Source organism: Podarcis gaigeae (assembly GCF_964106915.1).
Source record: "Podarcis gaigeae genome assembly, chromosome: 8".
Classification (NCBI taxonomy): Eukaryota; Metazoa; Chordata; class Lepidosauria; order Squamata; family Lacertidae; genus Podarcis; species Podarcis gaigeae.
Genome location: NC_139684.1, coordinates 5788159 through 5806084, shown reverse-complemented (window position 1 = coordinate 5806084; position 17926 = coordinate 5788159). Strand labels below are relative to the sequence as shown.

The following is a 17926-nucleotide window of genomic DNA, read 5'->3' as shown; positions in this document are numbered from 1 at the left end:
ACCCATCTGGCTGAGCCTCCTCAGCCACTCTGGGTGGCTTCCAATCAAGTATTAAAAACAACACAGCATTAAATATTAAAAACTTCCCTAAACAGGGCTGCCTTCAGATGTCTTTTAAAGAGAAGATAGCTGCTTATTTCCTTCACATCTGAAGGGAAGGCGTTCCACATGGCGGGCGCCACTACCGAGAAGGCCCTCTGTCTGGTTTCCTGTAACCTCACTTCTCGCAATGAGGGAACCGCCAGAAGGCCCTCGGTGCTGGATCTCAGTGTCCGGGCTGAACAATGGGGTTGGAGACGCTCCTTCAGGGGACCAAGGCTGTTTAGGGCTTTAATGGTCAGCACCAACACTTTGAATTATGTTCGGAAACGTACTGGGAGCCAATGCAGATCTCTCAGAACCGGTGTTATGTGGTCCCAGCGGCCACTCCCACTCACCAGTCTAGCTACCTCATTCTGAATTAATTGCAGCTTCCGGGTCACCTTCAAAGGTAGCCCCATGTAAAGTGCATGGCAGTACTCCAAGCTATGCTATGCTATGAAATTTGGACTGAACCTGTACATTGCTAGGTGACACAAAGGGTTTTGTAGAGCACTGAAGCCCTCCAGCTGACCACACATTAGCCGTCCAGCTTCTGAAATTTTCACAGGCATCACACATATCTTTGAAGTCATAAGGACTAGATACTTAACAGGGAAAGACAAAGCTCTCCAGTGCTGAATCTGATTCCTGTGCCGAATGCCACCCTGAACCCGATCTTCTTTCCCCTTGCTCTCTGGGATTTCATCTTATGCCACCTCTGGGCATAATCTCTTGTTTTGGCTGCTGTAGCCTAACAGGTGTCCACAAATCTTGCTTTGTATTTGCCTGAAGACGCAAAGCAGGAAGCCCAGAAGTCTTAACACTGCTGCATCCGCTGCTGCATCCGCCAAGCATTGTTCTTGGGTTGGGGGGGAGCAAAACAGAAGCACTAAGAATATCACCACCTCCCAGCAGAGCGACTGACGAAATTCTGAATTTCCTGCCTCCTCTGAGCTGCTTTCCTAACCACCCTGACAGCTGCCTGTTTCATGGCCTGCAACAGCTTCTGGGGCTGTTCAGCAAGGAAGCTCAAGACTTGCACAACGCAAAGGAGAAAATGATATCTCTACCCCCACCCTATTTCCAAACTACTGTGCCGTTGCCTCTTCAAGACTGGCAGCGGTGTCTGGGAGTGCCTTTCTTCAGCTCTGGCTGGTTTGCCGGACTGGATCATTGCAACATGCTCTGTATGGGGCTGCCCTTGAAGACGACGTGGAAACTGGCTGGCGGGGGTTCCATTTAGATCTCATATAACCCATTTTGAAACAGCTGTGCTGGTTGCCAGTGTTTCCAGACCCAATTAAGGTGCTCACAATAGTGTTTAACGGTGCTATTTTTCTAGAAAAAGAGGTGCCGGAATTCACCATGAATGCCTCCCTTGTTCTCTTAGAATGGCAATGGCATCTGCCTGAGAGGTGCTGGAACTGAGTTCCGGCTGGAAAAAAAGCCCTGGTGTTTAAAGTCCTACATGCTTCAGGCTCCAAATATCTGAGAGGCCGCCTCCTTCACTACAGACCTCAAGGGCTGAGATCAGCAGAGGGGAACCCCTCTGCTCTCAGAGGTTTGGCATGGTGGTGGCCCATGAGAAGAAGGCCTTCTCTGTGGTGGCCTCTTAGCTGTGAAACTCCCTTCCTGCAAAGGTGTGCCTGGCACCTGCATTGTACAACTTTTGGAGGATGCTGAAGCTGTACCTCTCTACACTAGCTTTTGACACCTGAGGCATTTGGTTTTTTAGGAATCAAGTTTCTTTCATGGTTGTAAGTTGTTTTTAGTTGTTATTAATATTGTGCTTTTTATTGTGCTGTTAGGCTGTTGAACGATAAATAACGTAGCGAAATTGACTTGCGAGGTGGTGTGTTGTTTGATAAGAGATTGAGTGTTTGGGGGGAGGCTCATTTAATTTCATTGTTCACAGGTTGTACAATGACAATAAAGGTATTATTATTATTACAGAGGTACCTCTGGTTGCGAACGGGATCCATTCTGGAGGCCTGTTCGCAACCTGAAAGGAACGCAAACGCGTCTGTGCATTCGTGGGTCGCAATTCGCCGCTTCTGCGCATGCGTGTGATGTCATTTTGTGCATCTGCGCATGCGCAAGCGGCGAAACCCAGAACTAACCCTTTCTGGTACTTCCGGATTGCTGAAAATGCGCAACCTGAAGCAAACGTAACATGAGGTATGACTGTATTATTATTATTTAATGCTGTTACCCATGCTCAAACCTTAGGGTGAAGAGCAGGCAATAAACAAACCATTTGCCCTCCCTAGCACCTGAGGGCCACAAGTGAGCCAAGGGGACACTTGGACAGGCCCCCTCTCCCACAGTGCTCCACCTGAGGCTTGTTGCCTTAAACAAATGCAGCTGGGGGGGGGGCACAGCCAGCACACACCCCCTAGCCAGCGCATGCAAGACACCCTACAGCCAGGGCTGGCTACCTCTCTGTCTGCTTTCTCAGCCAAGGGTCTTTGCCAAAGGCACTGCCCGGGTCATGTTGAGTGATGAGGACTCAGCAGGCATGACAGAGAGCCGTGCTAACCAGGCCAGGAACAGCAAAACCATCTCCACCAGTGCATTGGCTCAGGTGTATGGGAATGGGCCAGGGGGAGGATTTGCAGGAGCAAGTTCCAGAGTTTTGACTCTGCGTTGTGTGAAAAAGTCCTTTCTTTCATCTGTCCTGAATCTCCCAATGTTCAGCTTCACTGGATGTCCAAAAGTTCTATTGTTACGAGAGAGGGAGTAAAAGCTTATCTCTATCCACTTTCTCCATGCGAGGCATCATCTTAAAAACTCCTGTCGTGTCTTACTCGCCTTTTCTCTAAACTAGAAAGTCACAAATGCTGCATCTTAGATCTCCCACATCCTGCCTGGTTTGGCCCTGAGCTTAGAAACAGATGGTGTTTCCTGTGTGCATTTGGGGCGGGTTGGGGCAGGGGGCAGAGGACAACAGCTCGGCTGGACCGAAAAGCAGAGAGTTCACTAGGAATCCAAAGACTCCCACCAGATGCTCTGCAGGATTTGTTCTTCTCCATCCTTGACACCCGGGACCAGAGTGGGGCTTCCGCAGACCACTGTCAAGTCATTCACCAAGTCAGGAAACCCCTGGGCAAGAGATGTTGGACACAATATAATGTTGGGAGACTGGGAAAGGTTGTGGGAGAAAGGGGTTAAGTTTACTGCATGTACGGTATTAAAAGAAAACATTATGAAAATGATGTATAGGTGGTGCTTAACCCTGGTAAAATTAGCAAAGATTTACCACATGAATGATAATTTATGTTGGAAGTGCAAAGAAAAAAGAAGGCACCTTTTATCACATGTGGTGGACGTGTCCCAGGGTTAAGGACTTCTGGGGAAAGATTTATAATGACTTGAAAAAAATGTTGAAAAATACATTTGTTAAGAAACCAGAAGCCTTTTTACTTGGAATAATAGGACTGGAATTGCCCAAAAAAGATGTTACGATTATTTTTGTATGCCACTACAGCGGCAAGACTGCTATTAGCTAAAAACTGGAAATCTCAAGAAATACCAACGGTAGAAGAATGGCAGATGAAGATGTTGGACTTTTTGGAGCTGGCTGACCTGACGGGAAGAATCCGCGACCAGAAGGAAGAGGAACACCAAGAAGATTGGAAGAAGTTTAAAGACTATCTAGCTAAATATTGTAATATAAGATCATTAGAAGTCCCTTGAAAGTATCAATTAGGCTTAGGATTAGAATAAGAAGGAGTTGTAAAGAACTATGGATTTAGACTAATAAGAAAAGAGAAGAAGATAGTAAATTGAAGGATTTAATTTTATTAGAAAGAGGATTTTGGAAAACTTACAAGGTGATACAATGACATTCAGTTAGGGGGGATTTGAGGAAGTCAGATAACAATGAAAGATAAAATGGGTTCTAGAAGTAATAAGTGTTTATATTTATATTTTTATTTTCTTTTAGTATTGTACTGTCTTTTCATTTGTGTGTATTATATGTTATATTTGTCATAAATGTGGAAAAACAATAAAAAAATTTGGGGGGGAGGAAACCCCAGCCCTCCATTCTGCATCCTGGAGAACAACGAGAGGTTCAGAGCTGGCAAAAATTAATGTAAAATTAATGAATGTTAGAAAAATGTGGGAATGAAGTTATATGGCTTTAGTAGAAACCACACTACCCCAGGTAGTGTGGTTGCTGACCTTGAGCCAGACATCCTGGAAAGTGAAGTCAAATGGGCCTTAGAAAGCACTGCAAATAACAAGGCCAGTGGAAGTGATGGCATTCCAGCTGAACTATTTAAAATTTTAAAAGATGATGCTGTTAAGGTGCTACACTCAATATGCCAGCAAGTTTGGAAAACTCAGCAGTGGCCAGAGGATTGGAGAAGATCAGTCTACATCCCAATCCCAAAGAAGGGCAGTGCCAAAGAATGCTCCAACTACCGCACAATTGCACTCATTTCACACGCTAGCAAGGTTATGCTTAAAATTCTACAAGGAAGGCTCAAGCAGTATGTGGACCGAGAACTCCCAGAAGTGCAAGCTGGATTTAGAAGAGGCAGAGGAACCAGAGACCAAATTGCAAACATGCGCTGGATTATGGAGAAAGCTAGAGAGTTCCAGAAAGACATCTACTTCTGCTTCATTGACTATGCAAAAGCTTTTGACTGTGTCGACCACGGCAAACTATGGCAAGTTCTTAAAGAAATGGGAGTGCCAGATCACCTCATCTGTCTCCTGAGAAATCTCTATGTGGGACAAGAAGCTACAGTTAGAACTGGATATGGAACAACTGATTGGTTCAAAATTGGGAAAGGAGTACGACAAGGCTGTATTTTGTCTCCCTGCTTATTTAACTTATATGCAGAATTCATCATGCGAAAGGCTGGGCTGGATGAATCCCTAGCCGGAATTAAGATTGCCGAAAGAAATATCAACAACCTCAGATATGCAGATGACACAACCTTGATGGCAGAAAGTGAGGAGGAATTAAAGAACCTTTTAATGAGGGTGAAAGAGGAGAGCGCAAAATATGGTCTGAAGCTCAACATCAAAAAAACGAAGATCATGGCCACTGGTCCCATCACCTCCTGGCAAATAGAAGGGGAAGAAATGGAGGTAGTGAGAGATTTTACTTTCTTGGGCTCAATGATCACTGCAGATGGTGACAGCAGCCACGAAATTAAAAGACGCCTGCTTCTTGGGAGAAGGGCAATGACAGGCCTAGACAGCATCTTGAGAAGTAGAGACATCACCTTGCCAACAAAGGTTCGTATAGTTAAAGCTATGGTTTTCCCAGTAGTGATGTATGGAAGTGAGAGCTGGACCATAAAGAAGGCTGATCGCCGAAGAATTGATGCTTTTGAATTATGGTGCTGGAGGAGACTCTTGAGAGTCCCATGGACTGCAAGAAGATCAAACCTCTCCATACTGAAGGAAATCAGCCCTGAGTGCTCACTGGAAGGACAGATTGTGAAGCTGAGGCTCCAGTACTTTGGCCACCTCATGAGAAGAGAAGACTCCCTGGAGAAGACCCTGATGTTGGGAAAGATGGAGGGCACAAGGAGAAGGGGACGGCAGAGGACGAGATGGTTGGATAGTGTTTTCGAGGTTACCAGCATGAGTTTGAGCAAACTGCGGGAGGCAGTGGAGGACAGAGGTGCCTGGCGTTCTCTGGTCCATGGGGTCACGAAGAGTCGGACACGACTAAACGACTAAACAACAACAACAAAGAAATGTTATAAGGAATTAAGTATAATTAGATTATTAGAGTATTAAAAAAAAAATAAGGTTAGAATATGTTAAGATAATTATAGGATAGAAAACAGAGGAAGATGGAAAAGAATTGCTGAAACAATTAACAGAAATGGAATACAAAAAGGGAGGTGTGAGGAGGTCGTTGAAATAAGCGAATGAAGGATAGGATGATGAAATTGTATGATGTGTTGTAAATTGTTTTTATTTTGTTGTGTTAGTTTAATATGTTAGTGTTGTGTGGTGTTTTTGTATTGTATTGTCTATTGTATTTTGTTTTGTAATGTCTGTAATGTTTAAATTGTTGGAAAAGTAATAAATATTATTTTAAAAAACAAAACAAAAGCAGCACTGAGGTCCTTGAGAAAGAACCCCCCCAACCCTTAAATGTACAGCTCACACGTCCTGCTCAAAAGGACCCCTCAAAGATAAGGCTCCAAGGCTTCTGTGATTCGCAGACACAATTTCCATCAGAAGCAGCTGAGTTCCTGCCTCTTTCCAGATGTTCTGGTGTGGGAGCTTAATTCTATTTGGCAACCCAAACTCTGAGCATCCACTGCACCGGTTAGGAGGAAGGAGCAGAGCCAGCTGTGCAAGGAAGCATCTCTCCCTCCAGAGAGGAGATTTTGGAAGCAGCTGCACTAAAGAGAAGCAAGCAGGGGCAGAAGAATGCGCTAGTTCAGACCACGGGCCCATTTCCAGTAGGAAAAGAGGAGCAGAGTGGTCCCAAATGGGTGTAGCTGGAGGAGGAGGACGGCTGGAGGTACAAGGCAAACAGAACTCTTTTTTTAAGTGGTATGTGTGTGGACACAAGAGCCTGCAGGATCAGGCCAGTGGGGACCTATCTAATATAGCAGGGCCCTCTCCCCTCCTGCAGTTTCCAGCAACTGGTATTCAGAAACATCGCTACCTCCAACTGCAGAGGCAGAGAGCAGCTGTCATGGCTAGTAGCCATCAACAGCCCTCTCTCCCATGAATTTATCCATCTTCTTTCAAAACCACCCAAGCTGAAGGCCACGACTGCTTCCTGTGGGAGGGAGTTCCACGGTTTAACTATGCCCCACATGAAGTACGTCTTCTTTTTATCTGTGCATGTTGGTTTCCTGCTATTGTAAAGCCTTAATTTCTAGTCAACTAGTTTACGTTTTTGTTACTGCTTTCATTCTTCTGAGCTGCTCTGACCTTTTTAGGAGCATTAACGAAATCAAAATACCTGCAGGAGATGTTTTAAATTTTGAGTTCTTTGCACTGCCTGCCCACTTTGAAATGACTTAGCCATGAAGCTGGGTATCACCCAGCATTGCACGCCCAGTGCCCACTGTTTACTCACCAGGGCTGATTCTGCATTCGCTTTGTGTGCGCATGCATCTTAATTTTTTTTGGAGGGCCACACTTCCTCCCCCCCCCCAAATTATGGGCATAAAATGCTGCTGGGGAGACAACATATGCTGCCTCCTGCCTAAGCTTCTTTCAGGAAGCTTTAAGAAGCCACACAATTAATGTTGGGGCCTTTGTGTGCAGTGCAAACACTGGTGTGTTGTGAGGATGCAAAGCTTTGCAATAATCCAACCTAGAGTGACATTGGCCTTTGGACCAGCTGTTACGCCTGCCGTCCATTCCTCCTGCAGCAGGACCACTGGGCCTCCCCTCTCTCCCCGCCTCCTCAGCCACCCTCCTCCATCTTGGTCTGCTCTCCTTCCCATCTGGCCTTGCAGAAAGCCGCTCCATTTGTCAGCCTCTCTCCTGTTAATGGAGACACAGAACCATCCATCTGCCTCATGGCAGTGTAGCTCGCAGCTGCCCAGGGATGAGTGATGGAGGAAGGAACAGAAGAAAGAGAAGGGGAGGAAAGTGCCAACCACACCAGGTGTGGAACAAACCAGACCTGCAACGTGCAGAAGCACAAAAATAAACTCCGCAGCACACTGCGCTACCCTGCTTAAAAGAGGCTATTTTGCACACACCATCACCTTGTTCACCCATTTAAAGGTAAAGGTAAAGGGAACCTTTACCCTGATGCTTTCGAATTCTGGTGCTGGAGGAGACTCTTGAGAGTCCCATGGACTGCAAGAAGATCAAACCTCTCCATTCTGAAGGAAATCAGCCCTGAGTGCTCACTGGAAGGACAGATCGTGAAGCTGAGGCTCCAATACTTTGGCCACCTCATGAGAAGAGAAGACTCCCTGGAAAAGACCCTGATGTTGGGAAAGATGGAGGGCACAAGGAGAAGGGGACGACGGAGGACGAGATGGTTGGACAGTGTTCTCGAAGCTACCAGCATGAGTTTGACCAAGCTGTGGGAGGCAGTGGAAGACAGGAGTGCCTGGCGTGCTCTGGTCCACCAGGTCACGAAGAGTCGGACACAACTAAATGACTAAACAACAACAACAACAAAGGGATCCCTGACAGTTAAGTCCAGTCGCAAACGACTCTGGGGTTGCGGCGCTCATCTCGCTTTACAGGCCTGGGAGCCGGCATTTGTCCACTCCACAGACAGTTTTTCCGGGTCATGTGGCCAGCATGACTAAGCCACTTCTGGCGCAATGGAACACCAACACCAGAGCAGTGCATGGAAACACCGTGTACCTTCCCACCGGAGCGAAACCTATTAATCTACTTGCACTTTTTAACGTGCTTTCGAACTGCTAGGTTGACAGGAGCAGGGACCGAGCAATGGGAGCTCACCCCGTCGCAGGGATTCGAACCACCGACCTTTAGATCGGCAAGCCCTAGGCTCTGTGGTTTAGACCACAGTGCCACCCGTGTCCCTTCTGGTACCCATTTACTTCTTGCATTTTTTCAAGGTGGCGTACATGGTTTCCCCACTTGTTATGTAATCTCAACAACCCTGTGAGGTACATTAGGCTGAGAGAAGACAGTGACTGGTTCAAGGTCACCCAGTGAGCTTCATGGCCAAGTGGGGAATCAAAGCCTCGTCTCCCAGGTCCCTGGCTTCCATGGCCAGTCAGGGCTACCCATAGACTCTGAATGCACAAAGAGGTCCTCAAGAACACCCAGTGGAAACCTCCACTTTCAATGCCGGCCGTGGCTCAGTGTGAAGCAGGGTGTGTTTGCTTCCAACACGGGGACAGGAACCCTGAGAGATGGAGGTTCCTTCTGTCAGACTAACACTGGGTGCTTGGTGTGGGGCTGTCAAAGGGAGGGGGCTGACCCCACACTTTCCTGCAAGCTATTTCACATGATGGGAACCAGACAGCTGAACAGGGCTTTGGACAGTCCCACGGCTGAATTGAGGAAAACAGACCCACCAGCATTTCATAAATGAATCCAGGGACGCCCTGGTCACCTCCCTTTTCCCACCCCAAGGCTCAGAACCTTCCTCCCGCCCTGACCCACTGCCAAAGGCACAACTCAGTTGTGTAATGATGAGCGCCAACTGGAACTTTTCCAGTGTTTTATTACTGCAGATCATGGCATCAGTACAGCTGGCATAAACTTGATTTAAAATAAACCCCTCAATGGACTTTCCTGACCCTGATAAGAGTCCTTATCATCCTGGAAAGCTTCCTGATCTCTCAAGACTTTATGTAAATATCAGCACAGTAATCTGTTGTTAGCAAAATTTAATTCACAAAAAGAACGGGCTCCACATAGAAGACAGGAAACAAACAAAGATAAACCATATAGTCATTTCTCACTAGGATTATATTCTTTCAACTACAAACTAAGTCAGGTAAGCAGAATAACTAGCAGACAAGAACCTGTAAGAAATGAATAATAAAACAGAGGAATCAAGGAGTTCTTACCGAATTACTCCTCTAAAAGACCCCTTCCCTTCTCCATAACCTAACAGTGGCCCAAACAGTACTTACACTTTCAATGGTTTGTCAGCTCTAACAGCTCCAACATGGACCCCTTTTCACTCTGTGCTCTCAAGGACCAGCCTGAGAGCTTTGCTCCAGGTACCCACTCCTCTCTCCCCTTGTTGCTGTACTTTTAGCCAGAGTCTGTGTCAAACACCACACATTCTCTCTTTAGGCTTTTGACAAGGAAACTCCTTGTCCTCTTTAGATCAAGCTGTGTCTGTGCTGTCTGCTTCTACTGTAACTTTGATCTCTGAAGCAGCATGTACACATACCATCAGTTTCATGACAAATAATAAGCCAACCTTTTGGACAAGGGAGTGAGTGCTGGATATGCAGACACACACTTTTGTAACAGTCGCTTCTGCTCAACTCCTTTAGAAGCCAAGAGGTCATTTGATCCTTAGGTTAAAGATATACTACCAACATCTATTCATCCTACAATAAGTTACTAGCTGCCCAAGAGGCAGCTCAGCAGCTGAAGTGCGGGCACAACAACAGAGTGAGCATTGATTGGCATCTTGAGTGTTTAGCTGCATGCACGACCCTGGGCTCCACCAACCTGGCACCTTTGGGACGTTTTGAGCGGCAACTCCCATCAGATCCAGACAACACAACTGTAAGATGCTGGGGCTGATGGAAGCATGTTGATGCTGACTTAAGACAAATGGCAGTTGTAGGCCGTGTAATACACTATAACACGCATAGGCAAACTCAGCCCTCCAGCATAGCTGTCAACTTGCAGATTTGAAAATAAGGGACCAGCAGCCTCGAAAATAAGGGATCAGCAGCCAAAATAAGGGGTTTTCCAAGCACAGGTATGTTCAACTTCTGAGCCCCTCCAAGCCAAAGGCAGAAAGCCCAGCCAGCAGCCAAACGAAGCCTCAAGCCGTGGTTCCCACAGTGCAGCAACCCGGCAAAGGGGACGCAGCAAGGAAAACCACCGTCACCTCTCCGCTGGGAAGCACTGAGCAAAGGCAAGTCCCCAGGCAACGTGGCTGATTTGATCGGCACAAGGCATGCAAGCTCCACCCCCCAGTCGTTCTTAGACTCCTTATTGGGTGAGCAACACAGCCAAGCAACACAGTTGGAGCCTCCCTCCTCCCTGGCTGGCAGGGAGGGAGGGAGAGGAGCTGCTTCCTTTGAAACCCAGGAAATTTAAGGGACATCATCAATAAGGGACAGCAGTGGGACACAGCGCTGGGATAAGGGACTTTCCCGCCAAATAAGGGACAGTTGACAGCTATGCCCTCCAGATGTTTTGAGACTACAGTTCCCATCATCCCTGACCACTGGTCCTGTTAGCTAGGGATGATGGGAGTTGTAGTCCCAAAACATCTGGAGGGCCAAGTTTCCCTATGCCTGCACTATACCTTTAAAGCACAATTGGAGCAAATCCTTTCCCTCAAACAATTCCAGGCAGTTGCAAAGTTACAGTTCCCAGCAATCCTTAACAAACTCCAGTGCCCAGAATTCTTTGATGGGGGAAATGTGCTTTGAATGTGCTTCAAAGGTACAGCACGTCTGCAACCCCGGCTTGAAACATCTGGTGGGCACCTGGCTGCAGGAAGATGCAAGCCAGAGAAGTGTAGCAGAGATGCATTTGCTGGCCAACTCGGAAATCCAGCAGGGAGACGCCTGAAAACCGACACACAGAACCAAATCTAGCATCATTTTTACAAGGTTTTTGTTTGGTTGCTAAGAGTAAAAACAAAAACCAAACCAGGACAGTGATCTAGCAGAGATCAGAAAACAGGGACAGATGGAGGGGTTTGCATGACTCCTGGCCTTAGGGAGAGAATTTCTGCTCCTTGCGATTCCCAGAGCATTACCTTTGCCTACAGCAAGAAACGCCAAGGGCAGACATACAAAGGCATGCCATGCGGTGGCACCTTTGAGGGCTGGGCTGCCTCCCCCAGGGAGCCTGCAGGCCCATCCTCTGAAGTGACAGCTCTCATTTCAAAAAAGGAGATCTCAGCCTGCTTTCTCACAAGAGAAACAGGCTTCTTTTGGTATCAGTTTCCCAACTTATAGAATCACGAGAACCTAAATGGCAGGATCTGATCAGCCACAATACATTTTTGCTTCCATTTCACATACATAAACCCTTTTGGGGGCCAAACTGGCACCCCCCCCCCACAGAAGCCATAATCCAAACTAAAAATAACTTGAAAACTATTTTCTTGATCCCAGCAAGGCCATCTGCTCTGCAAACCAGCAGCTGCTACCCAGGTGAAACAGCAGCAGAATTGCCCCCTAATCCAAAGTCTGGCTGCCAGACCCTTCAGGACAGCAGTGGTGCTGAGCTCCCCTGGGCAGCACCAGGGCAAAGGATCAAGAGGGAAGTGAAATGGCGCTAAGCATCTGTTTGCTGAGACTAACTTTCAATTTAATCCTGACTTCATGTTTTTGAGACTACAATTCCCATCATCCCTGAACACTGGTCCTGTTAGCTAGGGATGATGGGAATTGTAGTCCCAATGTAGTCTCAAAATCCTGCACTTTCAATAGTTTTACTATCCTGGCTTGCACTCTCTCTCTCTCTTCCTATATAAGATTTGTTATTTCTTACATTCAAAGCACACCTTTCTTTCCACCAAGGAGCTCAAGGTGGCACACATAGTTCTCCCCCTCCCCATTTTATTCTCCAACAACCCTGGCCCAAGATCACCCAGCAAGCTTCCTGGCCAAGTAGGAATTTGAACCCTGGTCTCACAGGTCCTAATCTGACACTCTAACAAAGGGGTCAGCAAAACTTTTTCAGCAGGGGGCCAGTCCACTGTCCCTCAGACCTTGTGGGGGCCGGACTATATAGGGGGGGAATGAATGAATTCCTATGCCCCACAAATAACCCAGAGATGCATTTTAAATAAAAGCACACATTCTAATCATGTAAAAACATGCTGATTCCTGGACCATTTGTGGGCTGGATTTAGAAGGTGATTGGGCCGGATCCGGCCCCCGGGCCTTAGTTTGCCTACCCATGCTCTAAAACTACATGTCAGAATACCCTACATGGTGCCCAATCAATCCTGAGTAGAAGTGTGTAAAGGTAAAGGGACCCCTGACCATTAGGTCCAGTCGTGGCCGACTCTGGGGTTGCGGCGCTCATCTCGCTTTATTGGCCAAGGGAGCCGGCGTACAGCTTCCAGGTCATGTGGCCAGCATGGCTAAGCCACTTCTGGTGAACCAGAGCAGCACACGGAAACGCTGTTTACCTTCCTGCCGGAGCGGTACCTATTTATCTACTTGCACTTTGATGTGCTTTCGAACTGCTAGGTTGGCAGGAGCAGGGACTGAGCAACGGGAGCTCACCCCGTCGCGGGGATTCGAACTGCTGACCTTCTGATTGGCAAGCCCTAAGCTCTGTGGTTTAAACCACAGCGCCACCTGCGTCCCAGAATAGAAGTGTGAATTGCACCCTATTCTGCATCCTGCATATGCTCCACACAAGGATCTGGTTCACACATGCATGCCTCTGTTTCTTGACACCTGATGGTAGCAGCTGAATGTGACCGAAGTTCTATCTGCACTGCTACATCCAATCTTAGAAAGGAAGCAGGTTCCTGGTTGATCTGGACAGGTATCCATCATCTTTGCTGGCCTGAGAGCTGCAGCTAAGCGAAACCCACCCCCACATGCGTCCCCCAACTTTTTGCTGCTTCTGACTGGGAGGTCTGTGGCAATCTGTAGCAAGGGCTTAAATCCAGCCCAGATGCAACTCAGCAAGCCAGTCTCTCTAACACACTCTTAATGAAGCAACAGCATGTCAGCGCTGGAAGACCCCAGCAGCGGATCTTGCATGAAATTCAAGGCTTCCTTCTGAAAGAGCAAGCAAGAACCTAAGAACAGTCCTTCTGCTGGATCCGGCCAATGGTCCATCTAGTCCAGCATCCCGTTCTCACAGTGGCCAACCAGATGTCCATGGGAAACCAGCAAGCAGGATGCGAGCACAAGAGTCCTCTCTCCACCTGTGGCTTCCAGCAACCGCCTCCATCTCAGCTGGAGACAACTTTCTGCAGCTTAGGCAAATTATGCAGATCAGTCATGCACACATTTCCCCCTATTGTGCATGGTGATTTTTATTTAATTGCTTTAATTCAATCCAGTGGATTCCAGGGCAGCGTACAATAATAAAAATACGATGTAATTTTACGAAACCCCAATAATATTCTTCAAACAGGGATAGGAAACTTCCGATTCAAAGCCACATTGCCAAGTGCCATTCAAGTCTTGCTTTGCTCAACAGGGGAAGTTCCTACTGTTGCAGCAGCCTTAGGCACTTGGGCATGCTGCTGACTTGGCTTAAAATTAATGGGAACTGAATATACTTTGTCTTGACCAGATTTCCCCATGGCTCTTAAAAGTTGTTTTTAGCCAAATTTAAGCACACAACAACACACTGCCACCCTTCAAGAAAGGATACAGTATCTGCCCTGGTGGCTTAATTTTCTCCGGGGCTCTTTGCTTAAAGTCAGAAGTGCTGTGGCCTCAAAATTCTGGAAATCGCCCCCTTTGGCTCTGCCTCTGGACTTTCCTCCACAAGCAATGCCTTCCCTTTTGCCAGCTGCGGTTCCCTGCACCCTTCTGCCAAGAATCTCAAATCCTTGGCTTAGAAACCCACCCTGCACTCTCCCACTGATCTTTCTTCCTTCTGTTTCAATTAACCCATCCATTAGGTCTCTATGGCTGCAGGCACCAAGGTCCACTTGGACCCCTCTCTCCTGTTTCCTCTCTTCTAACAGTTCTATAGCTCTCCACAGTAGTTCTATAGCTCTCCACAGCCTTAAAAAGCGAATCCAGACTTTTGGCTGCCTCAGGAGCAGCCGGCCAGCCCATAAGGCAGACTGAAGTGGCTGCCTCAGGCTGCAGAACCCCACATGGGGTGGCACCGCAATTGCCACTGCTGGGGTCATGCGAATGCGGCTTCCTGTGGGAGCTCACAAGCTCTCGCCAGAAGTCACTGCACCATCCAGGTGCACCTATGCAAATAAATTCCACCTGTCCAAGTGGAATTCATTAGCCAACAAAACTAATTATTAGTCTGCCTGCTCAAATATGCATATATTGTAATTTCTGGGCACTTTAATAGCATGGAAGGCAAAGGCAAACCTTTTCTAATTTGTAAATAAATAGTTTCCTTGCCTGGTTGCCTGGGTCTAGTTTTCACTTGTGCTGGGCAAATGGGCAAATTTACTACTCGGAACCCTCTGGCACACTAATAAAGAAATTAATCAGCTTGAGCATTTGGTTTTTGTATCTCCCCTTCCAAAAAGTTAGGAAACGAGCCCAGCTTGGAACAAAAAATGCTTCTCTCTGCTTAATGCAGCATGTTCACTTAAGCCTCATTAAGGTTTTCCAGACACTGTTTAACTCTTCTGAAATCTTTTTTCCTAGATTTTCAGCATTTAGCAATAATTCATTTTGTAGAAGAATTTAGTTTAGCATCCATTCCTTGCTTATTTCATTACATTTCTATCCCACCTGTCATGGAATTCAAGAGCAGCAAAGCTATGAAACGGTATGAAACAGGTCCTCAGATGTGGATCAGAGTACATTGAACCCAAGTGTGTTTCCAGGGTTAATGGGGGTGGGGGGCTTGTTAAACAAAGCAGGGCTCTCCGGTCTGTTTAGGTTTGGCCTACTGGAGCTGCTGGGGGACGCGGGTGGCACTGGGGGTTAAGCCACAGAGAATAGGACTTGCCGATTGGAAGGTCGGCGGTTCGAATCCCCACTATGGGGTGAGCTCCCGTTGCTCGGTCCCTGCTCCTGCCAACCTAGCAGTTCGAAATCACGTCAAAGTGCAAGTAGATAAATAGGTACCACTCCGGCGGGAGGGTAAACAGCGTTTCTGTGTGCTGCTCTGGTTCGCCAGAAGCGGCTAAGTCATGCTGGCCACATGACCCGGAAGCTGTACGCCGGCTCCCTCGGCCAATAAAGCGAGATGAGCGCCGCAACCCCAGAGTCGGCCACGACTGGACCTGATGGTCAGGGGTCCCTTTACCTTTACAGGAGCTGCTGGGGACTGAACCTGGGACCTTTTACATGCAAAGTTTCTGTTCTACCACTGAATGGCATCTTCTCTGACCCAACTGCTTAGTGACAAGATGAAAATCGAGGAGGCCTGAGTCTTAATGGCAGAGCTATCAAGATTGTTAGGGTCCTTTTAGAACACAAAAAAGCTGAAGATAGGAATGCATATGTTTAGTAGTCCTAAAACAACCTGACCACTAGAAAAAGTCAGAGAATTAAATGTTGTTCATGCTGCCCACCAAAACTGAGCACAGAAGAACTGTTGGTTTGTGCTATCTGCAGAGTCAGTTAAGAACCGAGAACAAACCACATATGAACTATCAGGGAAGAATGTGGTGCTCCACCCCTCTTTCACACAGTCTTGGTGGAGGAAGAAATGAAGAAGGGGCAGCCAGCAACTGATTCTTCTGCACTTAGGAGCCAGAGAATCCAGAGCTGGATATTATTATTCTGAATATTACCCATTCTTAGCCTTCAGGGACAGAGCAGATTAAGAAATATGCAGATGTGGTGCTCCAGAAGAGATCTTGCTGAACATTAAACATTATACTGGAGGTTATTTGCTAGAGCTGGACAAAATGGGAGAAAGACTTTGAGCGAGTCTCAAAGGCAGGGAGAAGAGAAGCAAAGCAAAAGTTTGTAGATGGAAATTAAGTCCATTGCAAGAGAACAATCTTTTGGCACTAACACAAAAATTGGTAGACGTTTATTGAGACTAGACCTACTTCATCAGATGCAATGGGACTTAAAATCTCAAAGTGCGTGGGTGAGGGTGGGGAGAGCCTGAACACACCCAAATTTACAATCCAGTGCATTTAGGAGGCATGTCTGGGGTACAACCTACAAGTGTAGCATGCAAGCTCTTTCCACCCGGCTAAAGTCCACCTCCTCCAAAAAAGCTAATGGTTAACAGGGACAGACAGACTCACCCCTATGCGTAGTGCAGCACTTTGCAAAACTCACAAGCCCCACTTTCTTCCTCTTTCAGTCGCCCCTCCCCTCCCCCTCCCAACCCACTTCCTCATCCTCTGTGGAGCTGAGAATCTGAGTCCCAGTGGCAGATAACAAATTACCCGGGTGGGGGGAGAGATGGCACAGCCAGCCACAAAGGCAGCGACAGTCCCTCACGGGGGGGGGGGGGGGATGAATAGAGACAAAGCGATGGGGAAGGAGGGAGGGAGGAGTCACCCACTTAGAGTAAGGGAACCCCCTCCCCAAATTCCCAGTCCCTGGGGTGGCCTCCCTTAATTAATTTCCTCTTCTTTCACCCCACTCCAGTGCCTCCCGGCGCTCAAGAGAGAACCCAGGAGTCCTGGCCTGTCCCACCCCGCCCCAGCAGCACAAACTGTTTCCTCTTAACCACTAACTACTACACTCTCCTCCCAGAGAGTGTCAGAAAGTCGTCCTGGGCCCGATCCTGCCTGCACAAGCACCCAGCGCAACGAATGGGAGCCACAAAGGGCCCGCTCCCCCCCCCCCAATTCCCATTCATTCATTCCTCCATCTGAACAGCTGCTTGCGCAGGAGACCCTCCTCTTCTCCGCGCCCCGCTCCGGGAAGGATGGGCTCCAGATCACTAGGTCGCCTCTCTGTCTTCCGCAGAAGGGTTTACTCGGAAGTAAGGCGCTTGGGGCTGAGCGGATAGGTCAGGGATAAGCGATGGGGAGGGGGGTTCCGCTGGGCACCCCCCCCCGCCAGTCCCGCCCAACTCCAAGAAGGGCGCAGAGAGAGCAGCCGCCTTCTCCGAGTTGGGCGCCCACGACTCTAAAGGGGCTTCTTCCGGGGTGGGGGTTCCTTCCAAACTCGGCCGATTCTCCCCAGGCAGCATCCCCCCCCCCCCATGCAGCTCGTGGGTCTGTTCTGTCCGGCCGTCGGAAGATGCGGAGAGTCTTTCGGCCCCCGGGAGGGGGGGGGGAAATGTGCGTGCGTCTTTGTTGCGCCCCCTCCCTCCACCAGGCGAGGTCCGGCTGCAACTTACCGGGAGCGCCCCTCCCCGGGCCCCGATCCCGCGGCTGGGCGTCCTCGCAGGCAGCAGACGACGGCGGCCGCCGCCCGGATCCCCTCCTCGCAGCTGCCGGGGGAGGAGTCCCCGCCCCCGCCGGCCGGCCGGCCTCTCTCTCGGGCGCCCCCTCCCCGCCGGAGCCCAGCCAATCGCCGCGCCGCCGCCCCCCCCCCGTGCGCTCATTGGAGGCTCCTCCCGCTGCTGGGGGGCTGGGGGGGGGTGAGCCCGGCCAGACAATGCTATCGAG

At 48.5% G+C, this 17926-nt stretch overlaps 1 protein-coding gene across 1 annotated transcript in view; it reads right to left on the bottom strand.

Moving 5' to 3' along the window:
• RASSF2 (Ras association domain family member 2) overlaps positions 1-17691 on the bottom strand; it is a 57084-nt gene extending 39393 nt beyond the window's left edge. The window contains exon 1 of the mRNA XM_083753385.1: positions 17656-17691. The gene's annotated coding sequence lies outside the window, so the exon portion shown is untranslated. The remainder of the gene's footprint in view (positions 1-17655) is intronic.
• Positions 17692-17926: the final 235 nt, after the last annotated feature.